This window comes from Acinonyx jubatus, chromosome D1 (assembly GCF_027475565.1).
Source record: "Acinonyx jubatus isolate Ajub_Pintada_27869175 chromosome D1, VMU_Ajub_asm_v1.0, whole genome shotgun sequence".
Classification (NCBI taxonomy): Eukaryota; Metazoa; Chordata; class Mammalia; order Carnivora; family Felidae; genus Acinonyx; species Acinonyx jubatus.
Window position 1 is genome coordinate 73,697,565 of NC_069390.1, and position 20,916 is coordinate 73,718,480.

Sequence of the window (20,916 nt, forward strand, 5' to 3'; positions counted from 1 at the left end):
CTAAGGCTCATTTTATTTGGTGCCTGCAGGGTTTTGTTATTCTCTGGGCTAGAAGATGACAAACAGCATGTTAATTAAAGAACTGACATCCTTCAATTTACTCTTTTCTCACGACTCAGAATATTCCTCCTCCCCCAGCTCTCATCCCCACTCCTACTATTCCCAAAGAAATGTAAATGAAATGTTTCGTAGTTTTTACATGAATAATTTTGGGACAGATCCTGTTCTTCTCATCAACCACTTTACAGCAAAGTCCAATTGGGTGCCCTGTTATGTTAAATTTTGATCTTTTTAACATAAGAAAAATCATTGTGATAAAGGTTAATGCCTCCTTAATATTTATACACTTGAGTCATATTGAAAGTGTATTTTGAAACTCTGAAATCTTGAATTAATATGACAACGTGCGCAGACTGTGTGACACCATTTGTAATTCATTAGCACATACTTTACAATATATTAGCATCAAATGTGGAATGCTCCGTCGTGATCCTGGCAAGCCTGTGAGTTTCAACCTCGTGGATCCTCTAGCACTTTAAGGTTTTGACATAGATGTCCAGAGACAATTCCAAATGATTCTTGCAGATCAGGAATACGTTAATTTACCCAGCAACCTGCTAGGTATAATATATTACCCTGAGAAACACGCTTACCTAGCAGTCATCCAGCATATGTTTGTCTAGGTTCGAGCAGATTTTGAACACCAGACTGCCATAATGTAAATGAATTGTGACATGATCCTGGTAAATTGGGAACTGCATCTGCTGTACTGCACCTGGCGTGTGTCCCCCTTGCACAGTGAGTCCGCAGATGATTAACAGTCACTACAACTCACATCATTTTGAAATAGTGCCTGGATAGCCCCACATGTATCGTCAGGGGCTCCTGCAACAGATGGAAATCTAACAGTGTCATAGATTTCATAAGTTTGTTCTTTGCTGATGCTAAAACCCCCTGGAATATTTATTTTAATGACCTGTTCTCCTGGGCATCTGAAAACCAGTCTCTGACTGACAGATCCACACACCATGTCCAAAACAGTGATTTAATGGCTATACTTAGCTTGACTATCACCTCAAAACACTTAAATCTTAGCTCTTAAAAATTCCCAAATCTCCAAACATCCTTTGGCATCATAGAATATTCAGAGTTCCCCTGAGCTTAAAAACTTTTGTGGGAGCATAGCTCAGGAGTTCATGTTTAAAAATATTTATAAGGAGGAGCGCCTGGAGGGCCTCAGTCGGTTAAGCATCCAACTCTTGATTTTTGCCCAGGTCACGATGTCACATATTTGTGGGTTTGAGCCCCACACAGGGCTCCTTGCGGAGCCTGCTTCGGATTCTCTCTCTCTCTCTCTCTCTCTGTCTCTCCCCCCCCACCCCTCTCCCCCCACCCCACCCCCGTGCTCAGTCTCTCTTTCCCAAAATAAATTAACAAACTTAAAAAAATAAAAATAAAATAAAAATATTTATAAGGATGTTTCTGGTTTTATAATTATTAAAGAGAAAGCTGAGTCATCTGAATTTTAGAACTGACAGGGCTGCTTCATATTTATTATTATTGATCTCTGTGACCTAACTCTTTAGAACTGTAGTACAGTATTTATGATCCATTGTGCGGTGTGTGTGCATAAGCGTATGTGTGTGCATGTGCACATCTGTATATGCACACAGGTCTTCATGCAACACAGAAAATACGCCATTGGATGCGTGAGTGTGGTCTTGTCTTTGTGATTGTTGTTGCCTGTACATGTCAAGTTGTTCTCGCTTCCTCCCTTTGAGCAATGACAGACAGCTTTGTCCTCAGCTCATCCCTGCCCTGCTGCTTCGTCTCTCCAGCAGTGCGTCCAGGACTGCTAATTTCTTCTCAATATCCAGTTTATCTCCTCTTTGGTAATATAATGCTGGGTTCTAGCTAGACAGATTACACATTGCTGCCCACCAAAATACACAGTTTCCAATCTTCCTTGCAGCTAGGTGTGAACAAATGACTGCATTTTTGACAACAAGACATAAAAGAACCCTCCTTAGACTCCTTCCATCAACCTGCTGCCTGGAACACCAACTCAATGGTTTGAGCTCCACAGCCATCTTGTGCAAATATCAATGAGATCTATATAGTGAGTGACCTGGAAGGAGACTTGTGCTCCGAAAGCCAGGGATCCTCACCAGTCTCTGGCTGCCTATCTTCAGGGTATGTTATGTAAGAGAGAAGTAAACCGCGATCTTGTTCAAGGCATTGGTTTTTCTGCTGTCGTGTGTGCAGGCAAATTGAATACCAACTGATGGCACTTTCTTCCATTTCTTCCACACCTGCCCTTCATGCCATCTGTCTTCCGCTCTGTGCCCAACCATCCACATTACTGTTGTGCTCCTGGGAGCCATTTCTTACCTGTCTAGTACCCTTGACTGGTCACATGAAGCCTGCCAAGATCTGATGATGGCCTCTATATCCCATCCTTATCCCTACCTCTGTGTCTCTGGAAGTTTCTCTTCATACAGCTATTATGGTGGACATCAACAGACCCAAACTTGTATTGTGCCATTAGCAACCCAAACAGCAAGGGAGCATCTGCCCTACATCTCTGGAGGTGAAATCTCAGACAATTGTCTGATTGGCTGCTTTGGGTCATCTGCTTATCCCTGAAGTTGCTATTGATTAGGGAGAAGGGTAATGTGGTTAGCCAGGTTCAAGTTATACCCAGCCATGTGGATAGGACAGAATGCGTTCAGCCTCTACATGAACTAACCACATGGAATGAGGGTCCCTACAAAAAAGAGGAGTTCCAAAAGAAGGTGAAAAACTGCTAAGAAGGCAAAAGAAGGGAAGACTTCTATCACTGCATGATCTCTTCTCACAGATGAGGAAACTGAGCACAGAGAATTTTATTTTCCCAAGGACACACAGGAAGTAGGTCATGGAGCTGGGATTCAAATCCAGTTCTGTCTGACTCTAGAGTCTTTGTGCCCTAACCATTCTGCTGAATTATGTTCTTTTATACAGTACTAAAAAGTAATCATTAAGACTCCAAAATTTAATTGATGGGGGCACCTGTGTTTCTCAGTCGGTTGAGCAACCAACTCTTAATTTCAGCTCAGGTCATGATCCCAGGGTTGTGGAACCGAGCCCCATGATGGGTTCCATGCTCAGTCCGTGGAGCCTGCCTGGGATTCTTTCTCTCTCTCCCCCTGCCTCTCTCTCCAGGTTATGCTTCCTCTCTCTCTCTCTCTCCAAAATAAAAAACAAAAAGCAAAACAAGAAACAAAACAAAACAAAATTTAACCGATGAACCAAAAAAAAAAAAGAAAAAGAAAAAGAATTAATTTGTCTAAATTTGTGACATGGGCCTAAGACTATGATGTGAATTGCCACCTATATCCAACCTAAACAAGATAAGTCTCCTTACCACAGAAGTATATTATTCCTTTTTATACATTGTCCATAAACAAACAAATAAAAACATACATAGGTCACTTTGTGCCTTCAGGGGTTTTACTGTTTCCTTTTGGGGGGGAACTTTATTCATTACACAGGTAGTCCACACAGAGCTATTTTCTGAATGATGCTCAGCTTTTTAATACCTTTTCCCAATTAAACATAATCATACCAACCTTAAACTACCCAAATGAATCCCTATGTACCTACACTATACTTGTCTTCGTGTTCTTTTTCATTTATTTTGTTTTAATTTAGTATCTTTTCTTTTTTTTTTTTACTTTTTAAATTTATTTATTTATTTGTAGAGAGAGACAAAGCACACGAGCAGGGGAGGGACAGAGAGAGAGGGAAAGAGAGAATCCCAAGCAGGCTCCACATTGCCAGCACAGAACCTGATATGGGGCTCAAACCCGCACACTGTGAGATCATGACCCAAGCCGAAGTCAAAAGCTGGATGCTTAACCGACTAAGCCACCTCGGTGCCCCTAGTAACTTTTTTTTTTTCTAATTTGAGCACAGTTGACACACAATGTTACACTAGTTTCAGGTGTATAACTTAATGATTCAAAACCATAATGAGATATCATCATAAGTCAGAATGGCTAAAATCAAAATGACAAGAAATAACAAGTGTTGGTGAGGATGTGGAGAAAAAGGAACCCTCATGCATCGTTGGTGGGAACGTAAATTGGTAAAGCCACTACAGAAAACAGTATGGAGGTTCCTCAAAAAATTAAAAATAGAAATACCATATGATTCAGTAAATAATTCTACTACTGGGTATTTACCCAGAGACATACAAAAACACTAATTCAAAAAGATATATGCATCCCTGTTTATGGCTGTTTATTGCAGCATTATTTACAATAGTCTAGACATGGAAGCAACCTAAGCATCCAGCAATAGATGAATGGATGAGGAAAATATGGTGTGTGTGTGTGTGTGTGTGTGTGTGTGTGTGTGTGTAATATTACACAGCCATAAAAAAGATAAGATTGTGTTATTTGAGACAACATAGATTGACCTATAGGGTACTGTGCTAAGTGAAATAAGTCAGTCTTAGCATTGTTCTTAATACTGGTCATGCTTTTTTGTTTCCCTAAGACAATACAGACTACCCTACCTACATAACTACATAAACATTGAAAGCTATGTTTAAATGCTCATCCACAGGAATCCTAAAGATGTAAACCATGGATGTCATCACTAAGGGATTTGTGTGCAGGGAATCACCCTAGAGATCATTAAACCCAATCATTGCATTTCACAGATGAGAGAAATAAGATTCAGAAGTTAAGTGCCTTGCCCAAAATCACTCCACTGGTTTGACAGATTCTGGGGACTAGGTAACATTAAACCATTATGCATATTATTCCATATCTCATTTACCATGTACCGTTAGGTCTTCCTCTTCAGAGATACAACCTTCTCTGAGACTTTGTTGGCCACAGAATTCAAGTTTGCCCTGGCATACTAGCCATGTGATTAATATAAAGATAAAGCAAATACAGCCAAATTCCAAGTAATATAAAGGTGCCACTGAAAAATGCCTGGAGATTTTTAATGATGGATTTAAGTATGCTTCTTGAATCTTGTACAGAATCTCATTTTCATCATAGGCAAATAATACAACCACTGTAGTAGTAAAAATGAAATTAAAGAAAGAGAGGAAGGAAGGAAGGGAGGGAGGGAGGAAGGAAGGAAATTATGATAAAAGAAGGGAAAAACAAATCCTTGCAAATGACTGTTAAAAATTGTCCAGATAATTCTGGTGTGCTGTTTTTCTACCACAAAACACTTCTTTTCTTTTTCTTTTAATAATCCCCTTTCTAAAGCTGTTCAAAATTCGTTAAATTGTCATGTTGTCACGGTATTCTTATCTCCAAATGTGAATTAACTACATGTTGACTTGAAGAAACATTTTTTTCTTCTATAGTGTTATGCCAGTATTGTTAGTGAGGAGATTTGCACCACCCTGAAAACTCTGAAGTAATAAAATTCTATTAATCATAGTGCTGTAAAGTTTCCAAGTTTATCTTCATGTTCATGGTCAGAAACCTAAATGGGTTTTTTTTTCAACTGTAGCAATTTCACTGGAATAATAGAGTTCTATAGTGGTGACATACATCTCTTAATTAAGGTTATTTGTCAGAATTAGGTATAGTATACCAAGATATACGTTCTGATTTAGTATACCATAAAACATATTCTGGTCTTGTTTTCACTTAAGTTCAGGAATGCAAGTCCTGAGATTGAGTATTTCCTCTTAGGCCAAGAGTGGCAAATAGTTTTCATCCGAAGACCCAGCTTCATTATACCTAGAAATAGATATCGGGAAGGTTTGTGAGTCTGTTTCCAGGCCCTGGAGGGAAATAGAGCTGTTATCAACAAGTAACGTCTCCCACAGACTAACAAGAGAGAGGTAACATTGTGTAGCGCATTTACACTCTCCAAAAGATAGTTCTTATTGTCTGTTTCCTTTCTTGTTGTTTCGATTTTAATGCTTATCAAACTCACCCCTGTACGTGGTTAGAAATTGTAATAGTCATGGTTAGAAAGCCCAACAGGAAAACAAAGGCTTATAATAAAAAACAATAGTCTCCTGGTCCACCTCTTCCCACTCTTGATTTACCACTCCAGAAGGCAACCATTCCAAGTTCTTGGGCTTTTCTTTTCTATTTGCTTCTGCAGTTCCCAGGGTTGTTACTCACAGAGGACAGACGGACTCAGTCAGTTGGGTAGCTCATGGGGGTGCCAAGCTTCTAGGAACAATGGTTAAAGGCATGTGACAGGCTGCCCTAAGAAACGAAAATGTTCAACACTGCTTGCCCCACTGGTGCAGGTGCCGCTCTGAAATACAACCTTGTGGCCGCCCTCCAGAGCTGCATGATTCTGCCATGCCCTCACCAGCCACATGGTTTCCACATGGGGCCCCTTCCTCGAGGTGTCCACTTCCAAGTCAGACTCTCACGGGAGCAAGCCTGGTAATGGAGGCCAGGTCACATAATAGCTGTGCCAGCCGCCAAGGACACTGGAACAGAATTTGGGGTTCATTTTGGGGATACAGGGCTCAAATGACAATAAATTTCCCAAAGATAGTAAGATGTCATTCAAACGGAGCTGGACAGCGCAAGAAATGACAAATATCTACCATAGCTTTCTAATGAACGAGTTGATTATACTGTTTTTCAAATTTGTATTTTATTTTATTAAAGTTTATTCATTTATTTTGAGAGCAACAGAGACAGCACAAGTGGGGAAGGTGCAGAGAGAGAGGGAGACAGAAAATCCCAAGCAGGCTCCGCACTGTCGGCACAGAGCCTGATGTGGGGCTTGAACCCATGAAACTGTGAGATCATGACTTCAGCAGAAGCCAGGTCAGATGCTTAACAGACTGAGCTGCCCAGGAACCCCTAATTTTGTGTTTTACATATTACCTGGGCTATCCTCACTGTTGAAGATGATCATAACTTCCCCAGATACAGACTTCTCTTTCATCCACCCATATATATAAACATATAATATTGTTTTGATAGATCAGTATTTGAGTTTACACGATTTTATCCACATAAACATTTTCCCTGAAATTAATTATTTCTTTTTTTTTCATTTGATAGGTTTCTCTATACCTGTCATGAGGGCATTCTAAATTTTTATTTCAGAATTGTAATTTCTGAATTTCTGGTATAGTATTTTAAAATTTCTAGGTGATCTAGTGTGTGTGTGTGTGTGGGTGGGTGATGTTTTTTCTTATTTCCCTGAAGAGAATTACTGTTTGTTTTTCTTCTGCTTCTTGTTTCTTTTGTCTGTGTTACCTTTTCTATTTATTTTGGTCTCTCTGATGTTAAAAGTTGCCCTCCCTCAAATCTCTCATCATTCTTATTTTGGCTCCTATTTAAGAAAGAGGCCTTAATAGTGTGAGACAGAGTAGGGCTTCTTAAAGACTGGGCTTCGCTGAAGGATAATTGAGAAGAACACAGGGACTCCCAAGTGTCAACATTTAATTTTTTTCCTCATTTTTCTCTTCAGCTGATCACCTTCCTCTGAGAGGACTCCTCTAATATCCTGTCCTTAAATGTGGCTGCCAGCATCCTAAGAGCTGAGCCATGGAAGAGGATGTTTAGAAAAGAGGCTTTCATTCAGTTCTGTGTTTGGTATGGTAGCCTTCATTCTTTCTGCTGAATGCCCTAAGTCCAGGGACCTCTGGTTTGACATCTCCAGAGAATAAACCTTGGATTTTCTGCCAGCTTCATGAAGAGGCAGTTGTCCAGCTGGGGAAAGGACCTGGGTTACCATCTACATCCTGTGTGGATTTTCAACCAACCCTCTTGTTTTCTTCCCTACCTGTTCTCCTATATTCTGAAGTACTTGTGGGAGTCAGTTCCTGAGCATTTTTTTTTTAAATCCTTGGCATGGGTTGATATGCTTCTTAGATTTAGCCCTAGTGGGCTTAGATTTCAGCTTCCTGTGATCTGTGGAGTTGGTCCCCATTTATCCATTAATCATCCAGCTGCTAAAATTATACCGCTGTCTTCTTTCCTATTGTCCCTGTGCTCTCTCTCCTCCTCCTCTCTCTCCAACTCTGTATGTGTCTCCTTCTCCCCTCTTCTTCTCTCTCACCACGTGTGTGTGTGTGTGTGTGTGTGTGTGTGTGTGTGCGCGCGCGCGCGCCTGTAATCCTTTACTGTCATTGTGGAGTTGTAGAAAGGAAGAATAGGTAAAGTATGTTCCAATCTTCCACATTTCTGTGTTAATTAGAAATCCTTTGCTAGGAGCCCCTGGGTGGCCCAGTTGGTTAAGCATCTCATTCTTGATTTCTGCTCAAGTTGGTTAAGCATCTGACTCTTGGTTTCCACTCAGGTCACGATCTCAAGATTCGTGAATTCAAGCCCCACGTCAGACTCTGCGCTGACAGTGAGGAGCCTGCTTTTGATTCTCTGTCTCCTTCTCTCTCTGCCCCTCCTCCTCTCACACACTCTCTCTTTCTCTCTCAAAAATAAATATACATTTAATAAAATTAAAAACAAAGAAATCCTTTGTTACATATTTTTTCTTGAAATCTTGTCAACATTTACCATATAGTACAACAAACAGAATTGAAATTATTTTTTTCACAATTTACAAGTCCGCTTTTATCAACTTTTAACAAATCAGATCTTCAGTAGGAATGAACTGGTTTTCCTCTTGGACATTTAATCATTATGTTGAGACTTGGGTGGGGCCTCAACTCCTTTCTCTTTCAATCTCAATTCAATGTTAAATGTAATTATATAAGCAACAAGTTTCAAAAAACATCAAAAAACACAAAGTAAAAAAAAATTGCTGTTCCTTTTTCAAAGTAATATGTAAAATTCACTTTTTTTCAGTCCCACTAGGCTCATTTGCAAGTATCTACCATATCTTTGTAAGCACTGTCAACATTTTGGTCTGTAGGCTTCTAGGAATTTTTAGGTTTATACTTACATATGCAAGTTTAGATTTGTTTCCCCCAAAGTATAGGATCATGCTATACATACCACTATTAAACTTGCTCTGTTCTTTTTTGTCATAGACTCTGGGTCTGGAGTTCTCTCTTGTCCAGCAAGACAGTGGATGCAGAATTAAACTGCAAGAGAGGCTAATGTCCAGGAGAAGACAAGAGCCCCAAGTAAGGGTTCTTGCTCCGTTTTTATTAGGATCAGAAGACTTATAAGTGTGATAGATGTGCACAAAGAGACAATGAAACCATGAACATCAACTCATGGGCGTGAGGGAAAGGGGGTTTCGAAGATATGTGGTGTTCGGGGTTTGGGTCAATACAAAATAAAATCCTGACACTGGGCAGATGGTTGTTTAAGGCAGACATGAGGTGCCACCTCTGTTTACCTAAACTTGCCCAGGGGACAAGAAAGACAGAACATGCTACCTCAGGGTCAACAAGGCACCTTTCTTTTGCTAATTATCTCTGCTCCTGGAAACTTTGCCCTGCTGTGATCTAAAGTCCTGTTTACCTGTTTACCTGTTTTGGTCATTCCTTCCTGTGAAAGTAGCTTTCTGCTATAGTACTAAGTTGGGGACGTTTCCACCCTGAATACCTAATCTTACTTACCTAATTTTGGATGCTTTCATCCTGAGATTTCCTATTCCTGTAGGCCTTGTTAACCCATGGGTGCAAGCTCAGGGAATTCCTAAGCTTGTTCCCCACACTTTTTTACTTATTGGTATATTGACAACATTTTTCTAAGTTAATATTTTTTATATACCTCATTATTTTGAATGGGTATTGAGGTAGTTTTAAGATACATTCATAAATAAAATAAGTCTACTAATTCTTGATACTCCTCTCCAAAAGGTGTAGCATAATTCCCCTCTTCTGAGTATGGGCTTTGTGACTAACTTCTAATGAACAGAATATGGCCGAAGTGACACTACGTGATGTCTGAGAATAGATCGTAGAAGGCATTGCAGCTTCCCCTTTGCACTCTCTCTCAGACCACTCATTTAAAGAGAAGCCAGTTCTGTGTCACCAGGACACTCAAGCAGCCCTAAAGAAAGGCCCATGTGGCAGGAAACTAAGGCCCTCTGCCAATATCCAATTGAGTGAGCCATCTTGGTAGTGGATCTGCCAGCCCCAGTCAAGCCTTCCAAAGAATGCAGCCCAATGCTCTGGTTTCTCTTCAGATTGCATAAATCTTTCGCCTTTTACCAAAGAATGCAGCCCTGACTGACATCTTGACTGTAATATCAGGAGACACCCTGAACCAAAACCACCCAGTTATCTTGCTTTCTGATTCCTGACCGACAGAAACTATGAGATACTACATGGTTATTATAAGCTTCTATGTTTTGAAGTAACTTGTTACACAGCAGTAGATAACTGATACAGTTTTGGTACCTGGAATTTGGGTGCTGTCATGTTAAAACCTAAATATGTGGAAGTGGCTTTAGAACTGGGCAGCGAGAAAAGGCTGTCAGGGCTTTGAGGAAGAGTGTTAGTAAAAGCCTAATGAAACTATTACTAGAGGCCTGATTGCCATTGGGAGGCTGTGGGTGAAGCTGCAAAGGAAAGTGAACAAAAGCTTTATGGAAACTGGAGAAAAGGGGATCCTTGAGATGTAATGGCAGAAAACTTAGTATACTGTTCCCTGTAGTAATCTGGAAAGTAGAAAATGTACCTAATGAACTGGGTAGTGTAGCTAGAGAGATTTTGAGGTAAAGTGCTGTAGGTGTCACCTGGTTTCTTCTTGCTGTTTACAATAAAATGTGAGAACAAAGAGAGAAACTAAAGAAAGCATTATTACACATGACAAAGCTAGACTGGATGGTTTTGGAGATGCCCAATGCTTCCAAATGGCAAACCAAGCTAAAATTAATAAATGGCTTCCCATCAAAGATCAAATCAAGGCCACTTCCAGGAAAAACATGGTCTAGAGATGAGGCTGAGGGGTAGCTATAGAATACCTTGTTTATGACCACAGAAAGATCGAACTAAGATGGCCCCTCAGAAAACTGTTCAAACAACAGAGCTTTAAAGATGCTTAGGGATGTTGTTCTTCCATAGTTCAGCGGAAGCCCAAGGTAGAGAGAATTTACCTTGAAGAGATTTGTGGGTGTGGCTTTTGTTGAATGAAGGGAACCTCAATACAATTCATAGGAGGCCAACAGTTTTCTAAAAAATAATTATAATTACAGAAATACTACCAGCTCAGACTGAAAGAGACAGAGATAGTACACAATGAAAAGAAGCATTTGGAACTCCAAAATTTTACTGAGAAAATTACACAGCTCCAATACAGCCTACCTTGTAAGGAAAAGGAAGGATTAATCCAAAGAGGTCATCAAGAACCCAGGTTGTGGAGCCAAGAGCCACAGAGGATCATTCCCGGGCAGGAATAAGATTGAATTTGAATCAAGACACTTTTAACATGTGGCTTCGAACAATGATTGCTTTGGGCTTCCCATTTTCCTTCTTTTTGAACAGGAATGTCTACAGTGCTTATCCTTTGTCCATCCTACATAATGTACATTGAGGGTGTATGTGAGCAGATACCTTGTCTCTTTAGTCCACAGTGCCTGAGATCAGAGGAAGTGTACTCAAGGAGCTGCACTTAAGGAATGACACCTGGGAAGCTTCAGCCATACCTGGACCAAATTAACATGATATCTTTCTGAAGCTGATACTGTAATGGGTTGAGACTTGGGGGTGAAGGGGAGTAAATTTGGAAGGGATGAGTATATTTTATTTTATTTTATTTAATCAATCAGTCAATCAATCAATCAATCAATCAATTGTTTGAGAGAGAGCAAGAACAATCAGGGGAGAGGGGCAGAGGAAGGAGAGATCTAGAATCTTAAACAGGTTCCATGCTCAATGATGAACCTGACACAGAGATTGATCCCACATCCCTGGGATCATGACCTGAGCCGAAACCAAGAGTTAGAAACTCAACCGAGTGAGCCACCCAGGTGCCCTGGGATGAGTATGTTTTCTATGTGAAAACAATTTTAATTTGTGGCCAGAGAACAAGTTGGAGTAGTTTTAAAATATGTCCCCAAATCACTCAACACTCTTCCCCCCAAAAAGTGGAGACAAAATCACTTTCTCTTGAGCTTAGACTGGACTTGATGACTTGGAATATTAGAGCATTGGTAGAATATTGATATTGTAGAATACTGCAGAAATGATAGTGTGCAAATTCTAATGCTAGGTCATAGAAGCCAGCTTCATTCTTGCTCTGTCTTAGATCACTCATTCTGGGAGAAGCAAGCCGCCATGTCACTCAGAATGCTCAAGTAGCTCTAGGGAGAGGTTCGTGTAGTCCATGTGGAGAGGGACTGTGGTCCTCTACCAACAGACATGTTGGGGGGCCATATTGGAAGCAGATTCCCCAATCCCAGTCAAGCATTCAAAGACTGCACTCCCGGCAAATATCTTGACTGTACTCTCATGATCGACCCTGAGTTAGAACCATCCAGCTAAGCCACTACCAATTCACCACCCTCAAAAACTCTGAGATAATAAGTATTTGTTGTTTTGAACTGCTAATCTGGGGGGGCGGTAACTTATTACCCAGAAATATGTAAAGAAATATATTGTCCTCCCTCCTTCTTTTTTTGCAAATATAAACAATGCTGCAACAAGCCTCTTTGCATATATATCTTTATGTTCTCAAGGTATTATTTCTGTAAGATAAATTCTTAAAATGGGAATCTCTGGCTATGCCCATTTTAAATTGATATAGATATTGTCAAATTTTCTCCCCCAAATAATTGTAACAATTTACACTCTCCCAAGCAGCAGATGAGAGTGTCTCTGTATCTTTGCTAATTTTAAATGTTATTAGTCTTTCTAATTTTTCTCAATCCTATGAGAGAAAGTATGATATTTTTTTAATTTATATTCCTTAACTTTTGCTGAGGGTGAGCTTCTTTTTGTTTTTATGGCTTGAAAAAACACCTTGCTTATTTCAGATGAAGTTTTCTTTGCACTCTTCTCTTCCTGGATCCTTCTTCTTCCACAGTGCCTTTCACATGGCATAAATGGGCAGTTTCTGAATGGATGAATAATGGAATAATTGAAATTCAGATATGCATAAAGTCTTCATTTAACCCCATGGGATTGACTTTTAATTGGGGAAAAAATACCTTAGCAACCAATTATTTTAATTAGCCTTTCCCTTCCTCTATATCACTATTTGATTATCATTCAAGTATTCTCTGACAAAGCTCTTTATTTTACAACCTGCTCAGGTCAATCTTTTTGTTTTTTTTTTTCTTTTTAAAAAAAATTTTTAAGCTCATTTATTTTGAGATAAAGAGGGTGTAGGCAGGGCAGAGAGAGAAGGAGAGAGACAGAATCCCAAGCAGGCTCTGCACTGTCAGCATGGAGCCCAAGGCAGAGCTCAGACTCACGAACCGCAAGATCATGACCTGAGCCAAAAGAGACACTTAACCAACTGAGCCACCCAGGCACTCCAGGCTAACCTGTTTCTAAAAGTGGCCATATACTTTTCCTTTCTAAATGTTTTAAATACAGCAGAATAGCTATATAACAAATACTAACACTAGTTAACAACAATAATGGTGCTAACTGCAGCTATTATTAAGCACCTACAATGTGACAAGTTCATTATATACATAACTGATCTAATTTAACATTTCTACATCCCTCTATTATTATTTCCTACTGTAGGAATGAGGAAACTAATACAGGATGAGGGCAAATAAATTAAGTGGTAGAGCTGAGATGCAGACTCTTACCCATATGAATTCAAAGCCCACATTCTCTCTATAATGCTCAGCTGACTTTCTTGGAAATAAACATTTATATAGTTGTTTTCACATATCATATGTTCAGAGAAAAAGGAGGGTTCAAGAAGAGAAAAATATTGCACAATTTTAAGTAATGAACACTGAAATTATATTTTTCTTGCCCAGAGGGCAACTGCTTACTGCTGTTGATTCCCCGCTCAGAAGAATGAACATTTTTTTTTCCTTCATGGTTTGCAAACTTAATTCAGCCATCAATGGGTAAGTGACTTACACCCAGTTAAAGCGAGGAAATGCAATTGAAACACTTAACTATGAAAAGAGAAAAAAAGAAAATGTGGCTTCCTTTCAGTGATCATCAGTCACTACCATCCAAGGATTTATGTCAAGCTGAGAAAATTCCCCCAGTCTGTTCAGAAATAAGACTGCATAATGAATTTCAACACAGCACTATGATAATGAGATTGATGCCTTCTTTACAAAGCAATTTACAAACTTTCAGAGGTAATTTGGGTTTCTGGATGTTGAGGTCACCGCAGACGGAAGGGGAGTATACTGTTCAGGTACACTCCAAAATGTTCCATCACAATAATGTGAATTTAATTTTTAGAAAAGATAACTCCCCTAAATTGTCAAAAGTTGTTTCTAACAAGCCTCGTATGGAATTACAGTGCCGTAGAATGAAACCATGGGGAAAGGAAATGGCACTGTATGTGAGAGTAATATGAACTAGATTCACGCTACATACTTCTCGGATTCTTTTTCTGGACATATCTAAGAGGCTTCATAATTTTAGTCTGGGGAAAAAAGGGAGAGGGAAATGTTTGGGTTTTTTTTTTCTTCCTGATTGAAAATGGCAAACTCACGTTCCCTCAATGCTGAACTCAGATACTTCCTAGAATGATGTTTTATTATGGGCATAACCACTCGTATTCAGTAGCAACAGCAACCGGGCTAACGCGTTTTCTACCTGCAACAAAAAGAGGCATAATGATGGCAACGCGATGAGGAGTCTCGAGACACAAAGTACCTAAGCAACGAGGGTTCTGGGAGTCATTTTTCTTCAACCTGTGTGTTGTTCCACGTGATCATTGAAGGGTGACACTAAAATGGATAAAACACTGGTATCTCTCTAATACAGGGGCTGCATACCCTCACAGTGATGACAGAAGGTTTATTCATTAATATTTGTTTGAAGTACTTTTTCATGTATCTCTAACTCAATTTTATTCAGCCAGCTGCGCGTTAACAATTGTTTATAGGATAACCAGAACACATGACACTCAGAGATACACAGAAAGTAATTCTCAATTCATAGAAGTCATTTCGGTAAAATTAAATAACAGCACAATAACAATAATTGAGTTTCCTAATATGAATTTCTGTGTTCTGAGTATATTTTAAAGCCCTATTGTCTTATTTTATAAATGGCTGTATTGTGTTCTTTGGTTTATATAGTGGGGACTCATGTTTAGCCTAATAAAGATATGAATGGTTACATATAGAAATAGTGATAGATATTTATATATACATGGGTTAGTATAGACATAAATATGTCCTTGCTTTGTCAGCTTAGAATCAATGACACTCGAGTAGCAATGAACATATCCATTGCTTGTATCTCGGTTTCTAATTGCACTTTAAATAAAAGGCAACATAGATCCTTGGAGAAATAGCAGATTCTAGCACAGAAGCAGAAAATATACATATACAGAATGAGCCTGGAGCATCGTGTAATGCCAGAAAGCAATGAGGTGCTCTCAAAATACAAAACTAAACTAAACCCCACACTACTGAAGGTATGTGTCAAAGGAACATAGAAATTAGCTGAAAGAACTCCCAATGGCCAAATCTAGAACAATTTGAGAAACAAAATAAAGTCGTTTTGGATTATAAGTCAAAATATACAATAAATATCCACAAGTTCATGCTGATATAAATAAATGGAAGAGATGAGACAAATCTGTGCAAAAGAATTTCAAATAATTTTTATACATATTCTACCCTTAAGGAGGTGATGGAGTAGATTCCCTATTCCTTAAGTGTCAGCCGCACATAATGACTTTCTTCTAAAGAGTACAGGATGTAGGGGTGCCTGGGTGGCTCAGTCGGTTAAGCGGCCGACTTCGGCTCAGGTCATGATCTTGCGGTCCGTGAGTTCGAGCTCCAGGTCATGATCTCGCGGTCCATGAGTTCGAGCCCCAGGTCATGATCTCGTGGTCCGTGAGTTCAGCCCCGCGTCTGGCTCCGTTCTGACAGCTCGGAGCCTGGAGCCTGTTTCAGATTCTGTGTCTCCCTTTCTCTGACCCTCCCCCGTTCACGCTCTGTCTCTCTCTGTCTCAAAAATAAATAAACGTTAAAAAAAAAAAAAAGTACAGGATGCAAAGGGTGGGGGGAGTAACTTTACAGTGGCGAGAACTAACGAACACCAGGGGACCAAGATCAACATCAACATAAATCATGTTGATAGCAGGTACTCTCAATACAGTGTGCTGAAAATAACGGTTTGTTTCTTTGATCTTCCTCCACCAAACCAAAACCCCAGTCTAATCAGTAGGAAAACACTAGACAAATTTCATTCAAGGGACATTCCACAAAATACCTAACCAGCACTTCTCAAAACTGTCAAGATCATTGAAAACAAGGAAATTCTTAGAAACCGTCACAGCCAAGAGATGCTCAAGGAGACATGATAACTAAATGTGTTATCCCGGATGGGGCCCTGCAACAGAAAAAATTAGGTAAAAACTAAGGAAATATGAGTAAAATATGGACTTTATTTAATAGTATTATATCTGTATTGGCTTATTAATTGTAACAAATGGACCATACTAATGTACGATGTTAATAATAAGGTCTACTGGATGTGGGGTATGTGGAAACTATATTATCTTCACTATTATCTTCACAATTTCTCTGTAAATCTAAAACTCCTAAAATAAAAGGCTTATTTTTGTACATATTTTTTTATTTTAGAGAAATAGAGAAAGAAAGAACAAAAGAAAGAAAGAACAAAAGAAAGAAAGAAAGAAAGCAAGCAAGCAAGCAAAGTAAGAAAAGAAAGAATCTTAGGCAGGCTCCATACTCAGTGCAGAGCCTGACAGGGGGCTTGATCCCATGACCCTGGGATCATGACCAGAGCCAAAATCAAGAGTTGGATGTTCATCCAACTGAGCCACCCAGGTGTCCCAAGGTTTATTTTTTTTTTAAGTCACAAAAATGGAACAGCAGAAAACATACCCATCTTGACTTTGGCCTGGGTGAAAGGAAATTCTTTCTCTGGAAATTTGTATCATAAGTTGTCCCTACACTTATTTTTCATTCATTCATATTACCCGTGTTGTGTGAAAAGTCTCCTGTGAAGAATTTAATGTAGAGTGGTTCGGGATTGAGTATGCCCCAAGGAACCTCCAAAAGCAGATGTAAATCCTCTCTGGAAGAATTTAACCTCAATGTGGTTTCAAAGATGTCTCAGAAATAAATTCCTCCCCCCAAATTATCTCATAGTCAAAAGTCATAAAACACACACACAAAACTAAGACAACGTGGTAAGAACTAGCAGTAATCTTGAAAATTTTGAGATTGGAATCATAAAACACAAAATAAAAAATGACTATGATTAATATGTTTAAAAATTAAGAGAACCTTGAACATTTGACACAGAAAAGGTAATTATAAAAATTATGAAAAGTGGCAAAGATGATTTGCAAATTAACCAAATTAAATTTATTTTATTTCAAATTAAACAAATACTTGTTGAGTACCCACTCTATGCTAGGGCATGTACTAGATGTGTTCATGTACATAATCTATCTTATTTTCAACAACAAGTAATTATATTAAAGTGCTAAACTTGTAAACTTTCATCTTAAAATATTTTTCATTATTTTGTTTTCTCTCTACTATCTGAAAACTCTTCTGATCTATTGTCTAGTTCACAAATTCTCTTTGTTGCTGTGTCAAACTACTATTACACACATCTGTTATGTTCTTAATTTTGGTTGTTAGTAATTTTTTTTTTTAATTTCTATTTGGTTCCTTTTCACATATGTCAAGTCAGTTTTTATACTTACTTCTCCCTAAAGATTTCTTCAATTTTGTCATTTGTTTCTTTAAACATGCTATTCATAGTTTTATAATTTTTGTCTGATTCCAGTATCTAAGGCTTCTGTGGTTCTGTTTCTGTGGTCTGTAGTTTCTCTTGTTTTTCCCTGATGGTATCTTGTTTACTGGCCCTGGATTACATTTAGGTATGTTCTGGTCATTTGATTTGAGAAATTATTCTTGGGAATAATTTGAGGCCTAGAATGATTTTAATCTTAACCAAAGAAAATTTTTGCTTGCTTCCTCCATGTGTCTTTTTTTTTTTTTTAACATTTATTTACTTTTGAGAGACAGAGAGGGAGACAGAGCACAAGCAGGGGAGGGGTAGAGAGAGAGGGACACAGAAACTGAAGGAGGCTCCAGGCTTTGAGCTGTCAGCACAGAGACCATCACAGGGCTCGAACCCATGAACCGTGAGATCATGACCTGAGCCACCCAGGTGTTCCCTCAATGTCTCTTGATCTACCAGTCCAATAATGCCTCATCCATACTCAGAGACTGAAGGTGCCCCGAATTACCCAGGTGATCCAAAGCTGGGCTGCAAGTCAGTGAGGGTACTCATTTATTTCCACTTGACCGTTTTCCTGAGGGCAAAGCCTGTGGGGTTCCATTTTAAGGTAGAACTCCCTACCTGGAGAGCGCCCAGGTTTTGTCTTTTGTCCCCTGTGCTTCCTTAGACCAATAAAACTGCTGCTCAGTTTTGTAGTTCCTCCTTCCAGAGCATCAGATGCCTTTCAGGCAAAAGCAGCATTGAGTGCCTGGCCGACTTCTCTAAGTTCTTGCCCTTTCCTAGACTTTGACCCAATAATTTCTCACTATCATATTAGCTCGGGACTTGAAAAGCTTCAACAGAGATGAGCTTCTGGAAAGAGTTGACCCCTGGCTGCAAATTTGTTCTCCCCACTGGGGACCCTTCACTTCAACATTGCCCCTGCCATGCCTGAGCCCAGGGAATAAGCTGTCTCCTCTATAAAACTTTAGCTCAAAACTGCACAAAATCTTCAGTTCCCCTTAACTTTTTGAAACCATAGTGCCAAAACACTAAGGGTCTACTATAAGAAAGCAAAGTACAAGAAAAAAATATGATTGGCATTTTCCAAAAAAAATTGGTTTTGCGTTCTACAGTGAGACCTGCTGTTTAGAACTCCCATCAGGATCAGGAAGACACATTCCTTTGGCACCTGGGCCCCCAAGAGCTGAAACTAAGAGGTAAGGCCCTCCCATTTAGTCTGAATTCTCTTCGGGGGAGCAGCCCTCACTAGGGCTAGAGAATGGATAGCACTGTGAACTGTAACGCGTTGAAAGGCCTCTCCCTGCCTGGCTAAGTGTCTGAGCTACACGCTTCCCTTGAGACGTCCGATCCCTCTTCGAACCCAGAGAAAATCAATGAGGATTTTGATAGGAGGAGACTTCCATAGTCCCTCTCAAATCACATGCGAATAATTTAGACTCTCTCACACTGCATGACCCTTTACACTCAATGAAGGGCTTTGGCACACTGACCAGTCACCTGTATTTTGGGACTGTGCTGTCCAGTATGGGAGCCACCAGTCATGTGTGGCAATCGAACACTCGAGTACAGCTCTACAAACTGGTTGGGCTGTAAGCATAAACACCAAGTTTTCAACACTTCATATGGTAAAAAAGAATGTACAACATCTCAGTAATTTTTTTAGTAACTAAATGTTGAAATGGTACTCTGGATATATTGAGTTAAATAAATATATGATTAAAATTAACTTCACCTGCTTTTTTAATTTGGCTACTACAATATTTAAAATTACATAAGTGGTTTGCATTATATTTCCACTGGATGGTGTTGTCCCGAGGGTGATCTTGGTTCTAAAGACTGAATTTCCTCTTCCTGAATAGTTATTTTCTCAACTAGGATATTTTTTTAAGTATCTCTAGAAAATTCCTTAGCTCCTTTCTGTTTTTGGAAGTAGAATGATATAATAAGAAAAAACACTTGGGTTCTAATCTCTATTTTTGTCATTAACTAGTAATGAAAGCAGTCAAATCATTTTATAGCTTTGGGTCTGAGTTTCTTTATGTAAAATAAAAGGGTTGGACGGGGGGGACCTATACGGTTTCTTCCAGTTGTATGATTATTTGATTTGATTATAAAATTTCTTCTAAAATATTTTCCAAGGATAATATAGACTTAGGTTTGATTATAAACTTTCTTCTAAAATATTTTCCTGGATAATATAAACTTAGCTTTTTATTACAAAAATATGTAATTTTTGAACCTTCTTTTAAAAATTTTTTTTAATGTTGATTTATTTTTGAGAAAGAGAGAGAGAGAGAGAGAAACAGAGTGTGAGCAGGGGCAGGGGCAGAGAGAGAGGGAGATACAGAATCCGAAGCAGGCTCCAGGCTCTGAGCTGTCACCATAGAGCCTAACACAAGGCTCAAACTCATGAACTGCAATATCAGGACCAGAGTGAAGACGGATGCTCAACTGACTGAGTCATCCAGGTGCCCCGAACCTTCTTTTGAAGAAGATAAAAAAAATAAATACTTCCCTTGTTAAAAGGACAGACATTAGGCTAATTTATACAACCTTGCATACGCTAAAGTGCGTGTTTATTTTCTGTGCTGCCATTTTAAGTTTTGCCATGAAAACTATTTTGTTAATTACAGTTTTTCCATTTTTCAGGTTCAATCTATGGCTATGATTATTGTCTATTGTATATAATTGATCCATTAGCTTCTCCTCCATCGGTCATTCTCATTCCTCAGACATACATGTCTTCTATATTCTCTTTTGACCATTTCTGGTTATATTTTATATCTTACTCTGACCTTGCTGTGTCCTCTAATTCTCTTTCAGGGTTGAGCTCTCTTGCCATCTCATACCAGCACTCTGGTCACACTCTTCCACTCCTTTAGACTCAGGAACTTCTCCTCCTTTAGACTCAGGATGCTCTCCTCATCCTTTCCAAAACAATTTCATCTGGAAAGATATAATAATAGGTACATTTCAGGTAAATTGCAATCTGCAGTTACTTCTGCAGAGTGTTGGGGGTGAGGTGGTGGGAAGGTAGGTCTTTGTATTTTAAGCCTTAATTTGCACCCTGAAATGAAAACCTTTATTCCTATTAAATTGAATGGACTGGGTTT

The 20,916-nt window shown here is 39.1% G+C and overlaps 1 long non-coding RNA gene across 2 annotated transcripts; it reads right to left on the reverse strand.

Annotated features, from left to right (window-relative positions):
* Positions 1–4,274: 4,274 nt before the first annotated feature.
* Positions 4,275–20,698, reverse strand: LOC106984450 (uncharacterized). 2 transcript variants are annotated; one of them, XR_003414144.2, is made up of 4 exons: positions 20,599–20,698; positions 12,875–12,968; positions 6,346–6,469; positions 4,275–6,236 (listed from the first exon to the last, which is right to left on the reverse strand). It is a non-coding gene; the product is annotated as an uncharacterized LOC106984450 (long non-coding RNA). The 2 variants fall into 2 exon arrangements; XR_003414143.2 differs by lacking the exon at positions 6,346–6,469.
* Positions 20,699–20,916: the final 218 nt, after the last annotated feature.